At 39.9% G+C, this 13,824-nt stretch overlaps 1 protein-coding gene across 1 annotated transcript in view; it reads left to right on the forward strand.

Moving 5' to 3' along the window:
- The first annotated feature begins 13,034 nt into the window (after positions 1 to 13,034).
- The window catches only part of LOC133241097 (glycerophosphodiester phosphodiesterase domain-containing protein 4-like), a 133,852-nt gene continuing 133,062 nt past the window's right edge, over positions 13,035 to 13,824 (forward strand). The window contains exon 1 of the mRNA XM_061406183.1: positions 13,035 to 13,195. The gene's annotated coding sequence lies outside the window, so the exon portion shown is untranslated. The remainder of the gene's footprint in view (positions 13,196 to 13,824) is intronic.

Raw genomic sequence — 13,824 nt, forward strand, 5'->3', positions numbered from 1 at the left:
ATGGTGACCTTGTAGTATGAGTTTGTGAGTGTTCTCCTCTCTGCAAATTTTTGGAAGAGTTTGAGAAGGATAGGTGTTATCTCTTCTCTAAATGTTTGACAGAATTCACCTGTGAAGTCATATGGTCCTGGACTTTTGTTTGTTGGAAGATTTTTAATCACAGTTTTAATTTAATTACTTGTCAGTTCATATTGTCTTTTTCTTCCTGGTTCAGTCTTAGAATGCTGTACTTTTCTAAGAATTTGTCCATTTCTTCCAGGTTATCCATTTTATTGCCATATAGTTGCTTGTAGTGGTCTCTTACAGTCCTCTTTATTTCTATGGTGTCTATTGTTTAAGTTCTGCTTTTTCATCTCTAATTTTATTGGTTTGAGTCCTCTCCCTGTTTTTGTTGATGAGTCTGGCTAAAGGTTTATTTATTTTGTTTATCTTTGCAAAGAACCAGCTTTTAGTTTCCTTTGTCTTTGCTATTGCTTTCTTTGTTTCTGTTTTACTTTTTTCTGCCCTGATCTATATGATTTCTTTATTTCTACTAAATTTGGTGGTTTTTTTTTTTTTTTTTAAATTCTTTCTCTACTTGGTTTAGGTGTGAGGTTAGGTTCTTTATTCGGTGTTTTTCTTATTTCTTGAGGTTGACTTGTATTGCTGAAAACTTCCCTCTTAGAACTTCTTTTGTTGCACCCCATAGGTTTTGGGTCCTTGTGCTTTTGTTGTCATTTGTTTCTGGGTATTTTTTGATTTCCATTTTGATCTCTTCAGTGATCTGTTGGTTATTTAATAGCATGTTGTTTATCTTCCATGTATTTGTGTTTTTTAAAGGTTTTTTTTTTTTTTTTTCCTGTTGTTGGTTTCTAATTTCACAGTGTTGTGGTCAGAAAAGATGATTGATGTGATTTCAATTTTCATAAATTTACTGAGGCTGCATTTGTGACCTAAGGTGTGATCTGTCTTGGAGAATATTCTGGGTGCATTTGAAAAGAAAGTGTATTCTTCTGCTTTCAGAGGAAATGTCCTATAAATGACACTTAAGTCTCTGGGTCTAATGTGTCATATAAGGCTTTTGTTTCCTTATTAATTTTTCTCTCTGGAGGTTCTTTCCATTGGTATAAGTGGAGTATTAAAAGTCCCCTACTATTACTGTGTTACTGTTGACTTCCTCTTTTATAGCTATTAGCTTTTGCCTTCTTATCTATTGAGGTAATCCTATGTTGAGTGCATAAATATTTGCAATTGTTTTATCTCCTTCTTGGATTGACCCTTTGATCATTATGTAGTGTGCTTTCGTGTCTCTTATGATAGGTTTTGTTTTAAAGTCTATTTTATTTGATGTAAGTATTGCTACTCCAGTTTTCTTCTGATTTTCATTTACATTGAATATTGGAATATATTTTCATCCCCTCATTTTCAATCTGTAAGTGTTCCTAGTTCTGAGGAGGGCCTCCTGTAGATACTGTATATATGGGTCTTATTTTTGTATTTATTCAGCTAGTCTGTGTCTTTTTGCTTGGAGCACTTAATTCACTTACATTTAAGGTGATTATTGATATGTATATTTCTATTATCATTTTCTTAATTGTTTTGGGTTGTTTTTGTAGGTCTTTTCCTTCTCTTGTATTTCCCACCTAGAGATACTCCTTTAGCATTTGTTGTAAAGCTAGTTTGGTATTGCTGAATTGTGTTAGATTTGCTTATCTGCCTCTTGAGAAACCTATATGCAGGTCAGGAAGCAACAGTTAGAGCTGGACATGGAGCAACAGACTAGTTCCAAATAGGAAAAGGAGTACATCAAGGCTGTATATTGTCACCCTGCTTATTTAACTTATATGCAGAGTAAATCATGAGAAACACTGAGCTAGAAGAGGCACAAGCGGGAATCTAGATTGCCAGGAGAAATATCAATAACCTCAGATATGTAGACGACACCACCCTTATGGCAGAAAGTGAAGAGGAACTAAAAAGCCTCTTGATGAAAGTGAAAGAGGAGAGTGAAAAAGTTGGCTTAAAGCTCCACATTCAGAAAACTAAGAACATGGCTTCTGGTCCCATCACTTCATGGGAAATAGATGGGGAAACAGTGGAAACAGTGTCAGACTTTTTTTGGGGGGGAGCTCCAAAATCACTGCAGATGGTGATTGCAGCCATGAAATTAAAAGACGCTTACTCCTTGGAAGGAAAGTTATGTCCAACCTAGACAGTATATTTAAAAGCCAGAGACATTCCTTTGTCAACAAAGGTCCATCTAGTCAAGGCTATGGTTTTTCCAGTGGTCATGTATGGATGTGAGAGTTGGACTGTGAAGAAGGCTGAGCGCCAAAGAATTGATGCTTTTGAACTGTGGTGTTAGAGAAGACTCTTGAGAGCCCCTTGGGCTGCAAGGAGATCCAACTAGTCTGTTCTAAAGGAGATCAGTCCTGGGTGTCCTTTGGAAGGAATGATGCTAAAGCTGAAGCTTTAGCCAGTACTTTGGCCACCTCATGCAAAGAGTTGACTCATTGGAAAAGACTCTGATGCTGGGAGGGATTGGGGGCAGGAGGAGAAGGGGATGACAGAGGATGAGATGGCTGGATGGCATCACTGACTCGATGGACATGAGTTTGAGTGAACTCCAGGAGTTGGTGATGGACAAGGAGGTGTGGCATGCTGCAGTTCATGGGGTTGCAAAGAGTTAGACATGACTGAGCAACTGGACTGAACTGAACTGAATCTGAACAAGGTCCCTGCTGGGTAGAGTAATATTTTTGTAGGTTTTCCCTTTCATCACTTTAAATATGTCCTGCCACTCCCTTCTGGCCTGCAGTTTTTCTGCTGAAAAATCAGCTGATAACCTTGTGGGTATTCCCTTGAGTGTTATTGGTTGCTTTTCCCTTGCTGCTTTTAATATTTGTTCTTTGTATTTAATTTTTATTAGTTTGATTAATATGTGTCTTAGCATATGTTTCCTTGAATTTTTCCTATATGAGACCCTGTGCTTCCTGGTTTTGATTCACTATTTCCTTTCTCAGGTTAGGGAAGTTTTTGACTTAATCGCTTCAGATATTTTCCCAGGCTCTTTCTCCTTCTCTTCTTCTTCTGGGATCACTATAATTTGAATGTTGGTGGGTTAATGTTGTCCCAGAGGTCTCTGAGACTGTCCTCATTTCTTCTCATTCATTTTTTTTTTTACCTTTTTTTTGTGAAAAGTTTATAAATTTTTATTTACATCTGTTTAGTTCATTTGTTCTTAACAGTTATGTTTAGATTAGTCATGAAAATATCACAAGACATTAAACAGCTAATTATCATCTTTTTTAAAAAATTTAAATTTATTTATTTTATTTTATTTTTAAACTTTACATAATTGTATTAGTTTTGCCAAATATCAAAATGAATCCGCCACAGGTATACATGTGTTCCCCATCCTGAACCCTCCTCCCTCCTCCCTCCCCATACCATCCCTCTGGGTCGTCCCAGTGCACTAGCCCCAAGCAAAATAAATTTATTTATTTTAATTAGAGGCTAAGGGCATACACACCGAGGAAACCAGAATTGAAAGAGACATGTGTACCCCAATGTTCAACGCAGCACTGTTTATAATAGCCAGGACATGGAAGCAACCTAGATGTCCATCATCAGATGAATGGATAAGAAAGCTGTGGTACATATACACAATGGAGTGTTACTCAGCCATTAAAAAGAATACATTTGAATCATTCATTTTTTTTAATTTGGCTCCTCAGCAATTATTTTGCTCCTTGCCTCTGCCTGTGTCAAGTGTGTGTTTTGGACTGTCTGTGAGCTTAGTACATCTTTAGGCAACCTGTCTACTAATGGGTGAGGCTGTGTTCCTGTCTTGCTGTTTGTTTGGTGTGAAGTGTTTGGCACTGGAGCCTGTAGGCATTTGGGTGAAGCTGAGTCTTGGTGTCAAGGTTGATACTTCTGGCAGAGCACTATTTAATATTACCTGGGCCCTGGAATTCTTTGGTGGTCTAGCATCCTGAACTTCACATTCTGACCCTGGAGGCCCAAGCCTGATGACTGGCCAGTGAACCAAGAGCCCACAAGCCGTGCTCCATGGCCAGAAAAAAAGAAAAGAAACCCCAAGAAAAACAGCAAAATCAAAAACAAACACACAGCAGCAACCTGGAGACAATACACATACATGCACTCAAAGAATTAAGAAAACAGACACACAACATCCAAGAATTAGGATAAAAAGAATGAAACTAAGAGGAACAAAGAAGCAGACAGAAAAGAGGAAAAGAGAAAAAGAACAAACAAAAGAATTCAAATGTGAGAACAGTTAATAAGGCTAAAATAATAAAAACCAAAAAATGAAAAACAAAACAAAACAAAAAACCAGAAAGCTCACATATAGGAAAAAACCAAAATAAGTACATAGAAATAATAAAAAAGAAAGAAAGAAAAAAAAAGCATAAATACAAGATAAAAACCCCAGAAAACCACAAAAAGTAAAAAGAGCAAAATAAAAATGTATATTAAAAAATAAATAAAATAAACAACACCTTCCACTGAATAAAATAAACAAGGAAAGAATAATAATAAGAAGAATATTTCCTTAGTACCTCCTCTGTCAGTGTCATTGCTCCCACAGTGAACCGCAGACAATCTCAGCCTCCAACAGGAGGCACTCCAATACCTGTAGATAGGTCTCTGGACCTGCTGTTGGAACTGTGGTGCCAGTTCAGACTCTCATGTGGCTCAAGTACTGTGTGTAATTGCCTCCAATGTCCACTGTTGTTAAGGTTAGACTGATAACAGTTTTGGGACCACTCATTGTCTATTCAGGTATTCCACAGATGTAGGATTTACCAAGCCTGTTGTGAGAATTTAATGTGTGACTTGAGCTGGGCAAAATATTTTCATTTTTCTTCCTTAGTGACACTGCCCCTGGGGCTCAGCTTTTATTTTGGCTGCTGCCTTTTCATGTGCATCACACTCAGGCATGTGTTCCCCACACAGGCAATAGGGAGCAAAGCAAGGCCTCACTGGGGTGCATTTACTTCTTCAGTCCTGGAAGGGGTACAGCAGCCATAATTAGGGTGTGTGCAAATTGCCTCAGCCATTAGGAACTGACAGGCAGTTGCAATAGTCTGGGGCATGCTTGCTCTCATGCGAGTCCCTCTCTGTGCCCACATGGACCAAAGAAACTGGTGGGTGGGGAAAGGGTTTGAACTGGTGGCCCTGCCTCTTGCATACCACTCAATAATGATACCTTGCTTCCGTGGGATCCTGGACTTTTTCTGAAAATTTTATTGATTGTGTTGCTCCTTACTCCTGTCCCTCCTTAGGCTGTCTTTTCACAGCAGTTCCCTCCCTGGTCCATGCTCCAGAACCCACTTTCCACCACCCAGCCCCTCTCCGTAACAGGAACCTCATGACTCAGGTTGGGGTGCACAGAGCTCATATGGCCACACAGACCATGCGAGCAATTTTTACTTTATCCTGTCTTTCTCAGGCTGACTCAGGACCTTTGATCTCTCTTTCTATCCCAGCTGATTTTCCCATCGTGATATTTTTCTAAGTGCAGGGATCTCCCCTCACCTTCAACTTCCTGCCAGAGTTGCCGGTCCCTTTTTTGATTCCTCCTTTTTTCCCCCCTACCCAGTTACTAGAGGATTTTTTTTTTTTTTTTGTCCTTTTATGTGTTCAGAGTCTCTCACTAATGTTCAGTAGGTGCTCTGAGAGAATTGTTCCATTTATACTTATATTCTTGATATACTTGTGAGGAGCAATGACCCCCACATCCTCCTATTCCACCAATCTTCCAGTTCAGTGTATCTTTAAAATTTACCTTGAGACTTGGTCTTTGACCCACAGGTTATGTAACAGTGTATGGTTAAATTTCCAAATATTTGTAGATTTTCATGTTATCTTTCTATTATGATTTCTAGTTTGATTCCAGTGTATCACAGAACACATTGTGTATGATTTAAATTCCTTTAAAACAGGGTCTATTTTAAAGCCTAGAATATGGTGTGTTTTGGTGTATGTTCCATAAGCGCTTGAAATGCATGTACATACTGATGATGTTGGGTGGATTATTCTATAAATATCAGTTGGATCCTATTGGTTGATGTTCTTATTGAATTCCTCTTAAGTGTTTGTTGATTTTCAGTGTAATTGTCCTATACATTTTTGAGACTTTGATAATGAAGACTTGAACTTTTGTGGGTCTATTTTGCATTTCACTATCAGTTTTCCATTCATATGCTTTGCAATTCTGTTGTCTGCTGCACACAAATTTAGGATTGCTGTGTCTGCTTTGTGAATTGTTCCTTTCATTATTATATAATGTCCTTCTGTGTTTTTAGTAATTATCTTTGCTCTGAAATATAATTTATTTGGCATGAATGCAGCCTCTTCTGCTTTAATTTGATTCATGTTACCATGATATAACTTTTCCATTCATTTACTTTAATCCAACTCGTACTGTTACACTTGAAGTGAGTTTGTTGTAGATATCATATAGGTGGCTCATCATGAGTCCTGTTGTGCATATTACACCAGGAAGGTCATGTAGAGCTCATATCATTATTATTTATTTATGTCCTTATTTTTATTTATTTATATTTATATCCTGCCCTTTTCACTCAAATGGTTTAAGAAAACCTGCAGCCAGGATTTTTGGAAAGGAACAAAAAAGTTCCTTTGGAAACTTTGAAATAAGGAAAAGATAAGCAGAGATAGGTTGATTACAAGGGCTAAAATATTGCTATACCTGAGCTTAAACTTTAGAATTGAACTTCCTAGAAGTTAAAGTAACAAGGTATGCTAAGTAATCTTCATGATAAGAAAAGAGGAAGCACATCCCAGTTACTTGTGACTCTAGATCATATCTGATAAACTTTCTGCAGTAATGGATTCCCTACCTATGTTGTTCAGTACATTAAATACTTGAAATGTAGTTAATGAATGAGGATCTGTCTTTTACATTTTATTTAATTTTATTAATTAAAACTTAAATAGCCACTAACTGGAGAGTCCAGGTCTAAGGAAACAATGTTCAGTTTAGTTTAATTCAGTTGCTCAGTCGTGTCTGACTCTTTGCAACCCCATGAATCACAGCACGCCAGGCCTCCCTGTTCATCACCAACTCCCGGAGTTTACTCAAACTCATGTCCATCGAGTCAGTGATGCCATCCAGCCATCTCATCCTCTGTCGTCCCCTTCTCCTCCTGCCCCCAGTCCCTCCCAGAATCAGGGTCTTTTCCAATGAGTCAACTCTTTGCATGAGGTGGCCACAGTATTGGAGTTTCAGCTTTACCATCACTCCTTCCAATGAAGACCCAGGACTGGTCTCCTTTAGGATGGACTGGTTGGACCTCCTTGCAGTCCAAGGGACTCTCAAGAGTCTTCTCCAACACTACAGTTCAAAAGCATCAATTCTTTGGCGCTCAGCTTTCCTCACAGTCGAACTCTCACATCCATACATGACTACTGGAAAAACCATAGCCTTGACTTGATGGACCTTTGTTGGCGAAGTAATGTCTCTGCTTTTGAATACACTATCTAGGTTGGTCATAACTTTCCTTCCAAGGAGTAAGCATCTTTTAATTTCAGGAAACAATGTAGCATAGTGTAATTGGAATCAGATGGGCTGGTTAATTTTTGGCTCTGTCAGAGGTATGTGTGACTGTGGAGAAGCTACTTAACCTTTCTGAGCCTAAGTTTCTAGATCTGTGAAGTGAGAAAAATGATAGTGTCTAAGACTCTGAGGAAATAAAATAGGATGTGCAAAGCATTTAACACAATCCCTGCTGCTACTGCTAAGTCACTTCAGTCGTGTCCGACTCTGTGCGACCCCATAGACGGCAGCTCAATAGGCTCCCTTGTCCCTGGGGTTCTCCAGGCAAGAACACTGGAGTGGGTTGCCATTTCCTTCTCCAATGCATGAAAGTGAAAACTGAAAGTGAAGTCGCTCAGTCGTGTCCAACTCTTAGTGACCCCATGGACTGCAGCCCACCAGGCTCCTCCATCCATGGGATTTTCCAGGCAAGAGTACTGGAGGGGGGTGCCATTGCCTTCTCCAACACAATCCTTAACACATAGCAAATATAGTCCTATTTTATAATGCTTGGAATTACCTGGTTTGTCAGACTTTATGTCTTGATTTTAACAGGCACTCAAATGGAGGTTTTATACAGGAATAACAACTAGGAGTCTCAGTTATGCATAAGCATCTTGGCCAATAACTGGTTTTCTGTTTACAGAATCAATGATCAATCAACATTGTTAACAGCCTATATCCACTTCAGGCTACTTGAGGATACTCTGTACAAAAGCATGGGATTCTCTTGCTTTTCTTGTCAAGTTGTTAAGGGATTAAATCCTAATATTAGCATTCAGTAGCTCTTTCAGTCTTGCTGTTCAGTTCTTCTTGTAGGTATATTAAAAGCAAAAAGTACTAATTTCAGTGAGCTTTTATTGAAATGTGAGAAGATTCATTACTTTTAGTAAAATGAATAGTTTTTAAACTATGAATACCATATGTATTTCATGAAGATAATGTCCAGACTTTGGGCTTGATACGTTGCTGTACAGTTGACTAGGGTCTGGCATCAAGCCCCAGCATATTGCCTAGAAAGAGAAATCAGAGGCTGGCATTCAGCTGGTGAGGTGAGGTATCTATAGGTCTCAAGTTTATCCCTTTTTTTGTGTCAATTTTATTATTTTGCAGATTTAAGTAACTGATATTTATTTATTTTTTAAATTTTATTTTATTTAACTTTAAAGTATTGGTTTTGCCATATATCAAAATGAATCTGCCGCAGGTGTACATGTGTTCCCCATCCTGAACCCTCCTCCCTCCTCCCTCCCCATACCATCCCTCTGGGTCGTCCCAGTGCACCAGCCCCAAGCATCCATTATCGTGCATAGAACCTGGACTGGCGACTCGTTTCATACATGATATTATACATGTTTCAATGCCATTCTCCCAAATCTTCCCACCCTCTCCCTCTCCCACAGAGTCCATAAGACTGTTCTATACATCAGTGTTTCTTTTGCTGTCTCGTACACAGGGTTATTGTTATCATCTTTCTAAGTAACTGATATTTAAAACAACTCTTAAGGCATCTATTAGTCCAAGCAGTGAATGATATAATTGCTCTTACAGTAATTAGAAAGTTACAAAAAAATGGTCGGGCTTGATATTGCCTAGCCTGTAGGCTGCAGGGCAAGTTAGGAATTGACTGTGTTTTCATAATATTACTAGGTTCTTATATTTTTCTGATAAGCCACTCCTGTACAGAAAGGCCTATGTGACAGTGTGCTATTCTAGATAGCACATGACAGTGTGTGTGTATGTGTGTGTACGTATATTTTTAAAGTATATGAAACAGGCTTTATGGACAATAGCAAATGGAAACTCTCTTATGTTGTTTTTAGTAGAATTTCCTCCAAGAAGATAGTGTGACAATGATCACTAGAAAAAACTTTATCAGGTTGGCTTGCTTGTTACGCAAACTGTTTGACTCAGAGCCCCTATTCTACAGGAGGGTGGAGTTTTAAAAGAATGACTGACAATCTTTGCAGGTTTGAGAGTGTCTTGAAAAGATAATTGAGTTCTTCCAGCATAATCTTTTATTAGTTCATCATATATTTTGTGTAGACTCGTACCTGGTCCACTAGACTTTAAACAATATTCATTACAAAATAATAGTTTAATTGGGTGAATTTAACAATTCTATAAAATTGATTCAGTTCTTTTGGGACAATAAAGCTGGGAGAAAATATTTCCCAGATATCAATGGGAACCTGTGGTCTCTTTCATTACATCATGTCACCAAGTCACCTTTCTTTATTGACTTTTTTATAGTCAGTCAAGTTTGAAGACTCCCACAGAGATTGAGTACTTATGTTCTTTGAAACAAAGATGTGATGGTTAGACTTATTTGATAAACTCTTTGGTATCCTTTTTATATTCTGCTTAGCATACTTTAATTTTGTCTTGCTTCTGCTTTAAAACCAGGAGTGATAGTGTTGCAGGAAGGGGGACCCCTTCCAGGGCCCGAAACTGGACTCTTGTCTAACACTCGGAAATGAATTGTCTGAGGAGACACATCTGCTGACAAAGCAAGAGATTTTGTTGTAAAGGGGACCCGGGTGGAGAGCAGTAGGATAAGAGAACCCAGGAGAACTGCTCTGCTGTGTGGCTGGCAGTCTCGTGGTGATGGGGTTAGTTTCTGGGTGGTCTTTGGCCAGTCACTCTAGTCAGAGTCTTTCCTGGTGGCGCACGCAATTGCTCAGCCAAGACTGATGCTAGCGAGAGGGATTCTGGGAAGTGGATGGACATGCAGTGTCTCCTTTCGACCTTTCCCAAACTCTTAGGGTTGGTGGTGGCTTATTAGTTCCGTATTCCTTATCAGGATCTCCTGTCATAAAACAACTCATGCAAATGGTTACTATGATGCGTGGCCAGGGTGGGCGGTTTCAATCAGTGTGCTTCCCCTAACAAAAGGATCAGACCTTGTTGTTGTTCAGTTGCTTAGTCTTATCTGACTGTTTGCGCCCCCATGGACTGCAGCACACCAGACTTCCTTGTCCTTCACTATCTCCTGGAGCTTGCTCAAACTCATGTCCATTGAGTTGGTGATGCCATCCAACCATCTCGTCCTTTGTCATCCCCTTCTCCTCCTGCCTTCAATCTTTCCCAGGATCAGCATCTTTTCTAATGAGTTGGCTCTTCGCATTAGGTGGCCAAAGTATTGAAGCTTCAGCTTCAGCATTAGTCCTTCCAATGAACATTCAGGACTGATTTCCTTTAGGATGGACTGGCTGGATCTCCTTGCAGTCCAGAGGACTCTCAAGAGTCTTCTCCAACACCACAGTTGAAAAGCATCAATTCTTCAGTGCTTAGCCTTCTTTATGGTCTAACTCTCACATCCATACATACTGGAAAAAGCATAGCTTTGACTATACAGACCTTTGCTGACAAAGTAATGTCTCTGCTTTTTATATGCTGTTTAGGTTTGTCATAGCTTTTCTTCCAAAGAGCAAGCATCTTTTAATTTCAGGACTATATTTGCCCTAACGTGGGACCAACCTCCAGAGTTTGTTTCATTTTCTGTTGATAAGAGAAGAGGAAAAGATGTCTAAAGAAGAAATCAGAATGAAGTTTCAGAAAATCATCATATCAAAAGATTTCTTAATCCCTTAATTGCTACCTAAGCTCAGTGGGTGCACCCATTTCAAGGGACATATAAGACAAGAGGAGGAAGTATTCAGCTGAATCTGTTGGTGAGGAATAGGAGGTGATGATCAGTGAAGACTTCCGGAGCTAAGTCTTACACCAACAAGAAGTGTTAACTGGGTGAAAATTGGAGATGGGAAATGGGTCAGCCTTGCAGTAGGGAAAACGTGAAGAAAGTTACGGAATGGTATAGGAGAGTAGTACAGGAGATTTGGTTTTGCAAGAGTTTCAATATGAATGGGGATGAATGGGAGTTGGGGGAAGATGTGGCTGGAGAGAAAGAAAAGATCTAATTGCACGATACTGGATGCTTGGGGCTGGTGCACTGGGACGACCCAGAGGGATGGTATGGGGAGGGAGGAGGGAGGAGAGTTCAGGATGGGGAACATGTGTATACCTGTGGCAGATTCATGTTGATATATGGCAAAACCAATACAATATTGTAAAGTTAAAAAATAAAATAAAAATAAATAAAAATTAAAAAATAAAATCTTAAAAAAAGAAGATCTAATTGAAGAAGTTTAAACTTTAACTTTTGGAATGAATTGTAAACATAGTCAAGTTTACATTTTAAAAAGATCACTACTTGAATTTGGGAATGTAAACTGGAAGTAGTGAGAGTCTTTGGGAATCTACTAAGTAACCACCTTAACAACTTACCATAGTAGTACTAAGCAGTACCAAGGAATTGATTAGGGGCCTAGTGGACATTGAAATTAACAAGGGAATGAGTAGAAGAAATAAATAGAAGTGAATAGGAAGTATGATAATCAGAATTTGGTTGGTATAAGTGGGAGGGGTGTTGCAAAGGAAAGTAAGCTATTAAGAATGAGCCATTCATTTCAGATCTTGTCATTCATAGATTTGGAGGCACAGAAGATGGAGTAGATTTGAAGGTAAAGATCATTCAGGTTAAGGTTTACTGAGTTTGAGGTGTCTACCGAAGGACATTCAGACAAAGATGACCAGTAGATTGATGGATGTAAGAGTTTAGAGCTCAAAATGAGGTCAGAGCTGGAGAAATAGCCAGAAGAATCAGATATTAAAGAGCGCTAAAACAAGTCCATTTTTGAAGCAGGTTAGTGAAGAAAAGCTTCCCAGGTGGCACAATGGCAAAGAATCCACCTGCCAGTGCAGGAGATGCAAATAACACAAGTTCGTTCCTCAGTCAGCATGATCCCTTGGAGGAGGAAATGGCAACCTGCTCCAGTATTCTTGCCTGGAAAATTCCATGGACACAGAGGAGCCTGGCGGGATATAGTCCATGAGGTCACAAAAAATCCAAGGTGACAGAGCATGTGGTGAAGAAGAAAAAAAAAAGCAAGAAAAATTATTTTAAAAGAAAAGACAATCAGTGACTACCTGGGCTATAAAAATAGTTAATGCCTGAACCAAATGACTGGTGAAAATTGTTTATTTTTAAAAGAAGAGAAGCAAACACGGTATACCTTTAAAGACATTTATTAAAGTGTGGTGCACTGTAAGGTTACGCTATGCTATGCTAAGTCACTTCAGTCGTGTCCGTCTCTGTGTGACCCCATAGAAGGTAGCCTACCAGGCTCCCCTGTCCCTGGGATTCTCCTGGCAAGAACAGTGGAGTGGGTTGCCATTTCCTTCTCCAATGCATGAAAATGAAAAGTGAAAGTGAAGTCGCTCAGTCGTGTCCGACTCTTTGTGATCCCATGGACTGTAGCCTACCAGGCTCCTCTGTCCATGGGATTTTCCAGGCAAGAGTACTGGAGTAGGGTGCCATTGCCTTCTCCGGCACTGTAAGGTTGGGGGTTGACTTTAGAGTCAGTCTTAGTGCTTAACTGGGCATTGAGGCCACGCCCCTGGCCACGCCCACCCACTCTGGGCACCTTAGGCTTCGTTCTGCCTGGCCTCCATCTTGAAAGACGTTGGTCTTTTCTACCCTGAATTCTAGATTTAGGTTGGGACCTTGAAGTCACGTTAAGTGTTGAGTTCAGTTCCGTGCTTTACCTAAGTATCTCCAGAAGGAGGAAGGTACGTTAACACTCTTAAATTGGCAGGCATACTTGAGTGAGGCACTGTATCCTGTCAGCTCACCACAGGTGAAGTTGGAGCTGCCGTTACATCCCTGCTGCCAGGAGGTCGCTTGAGAACCGAGGGCTTCCCCCTAACTGGGTCCCAGAAGCCCCACGAAGCCCCACAGACCCTGGGCGGGTTTCGTGCCTCGGCTTCTCTGGAAGTCCCTGCAAATGTGAAGGGTGCTTTATATATTCTGTCTTGTTTTCTAGTTTATTTTTATGGCAGGACGTATTTCCGTTTCTCAATCCTGAGCGGCATGCCCTGGATTTTACATCAAGCAACTCTGTGAACAGTCGTGCCCTATACTAAGTTGGGACTGAACACAAGAGCAGTCGATTTTGGGGGAAAGGTCAGGAGTTCAGTTTAGGACATAATAAGGTTGAGATGCCTGTAAGAAGTCCAGGTGGACATTTCAGTAGAGTTTTGATTGTATGGGTTTGGAAACCAGAGAAAAGTTGTTGGAGGGAAATCATGTTGATTAGCCTTTCCCTGTCCTCAGTTGGTCAGTCATGTCGGACTCCTTGCGACCCCATAACTGTAGCCTGCCAGGCTCTTCCGTCTGTGGGATTTTCCAGGCAAGAATA

The sequence above is a fragment of the Bos javanicus genome, chromosome 29 (assembly GCF_032452875.1).
Source record: "Bos javanicus breed banteng chromosome 29, ARS-OSU_banteng_1.0, whole genome shotgun sequence".
In the NCBI taxonomy this organism is placed as follows: Eukaryota; Metazoa; Chordata; class Mammalia; order Artiodactyla; family Bovidae; genus Bos; species Bos javanicus.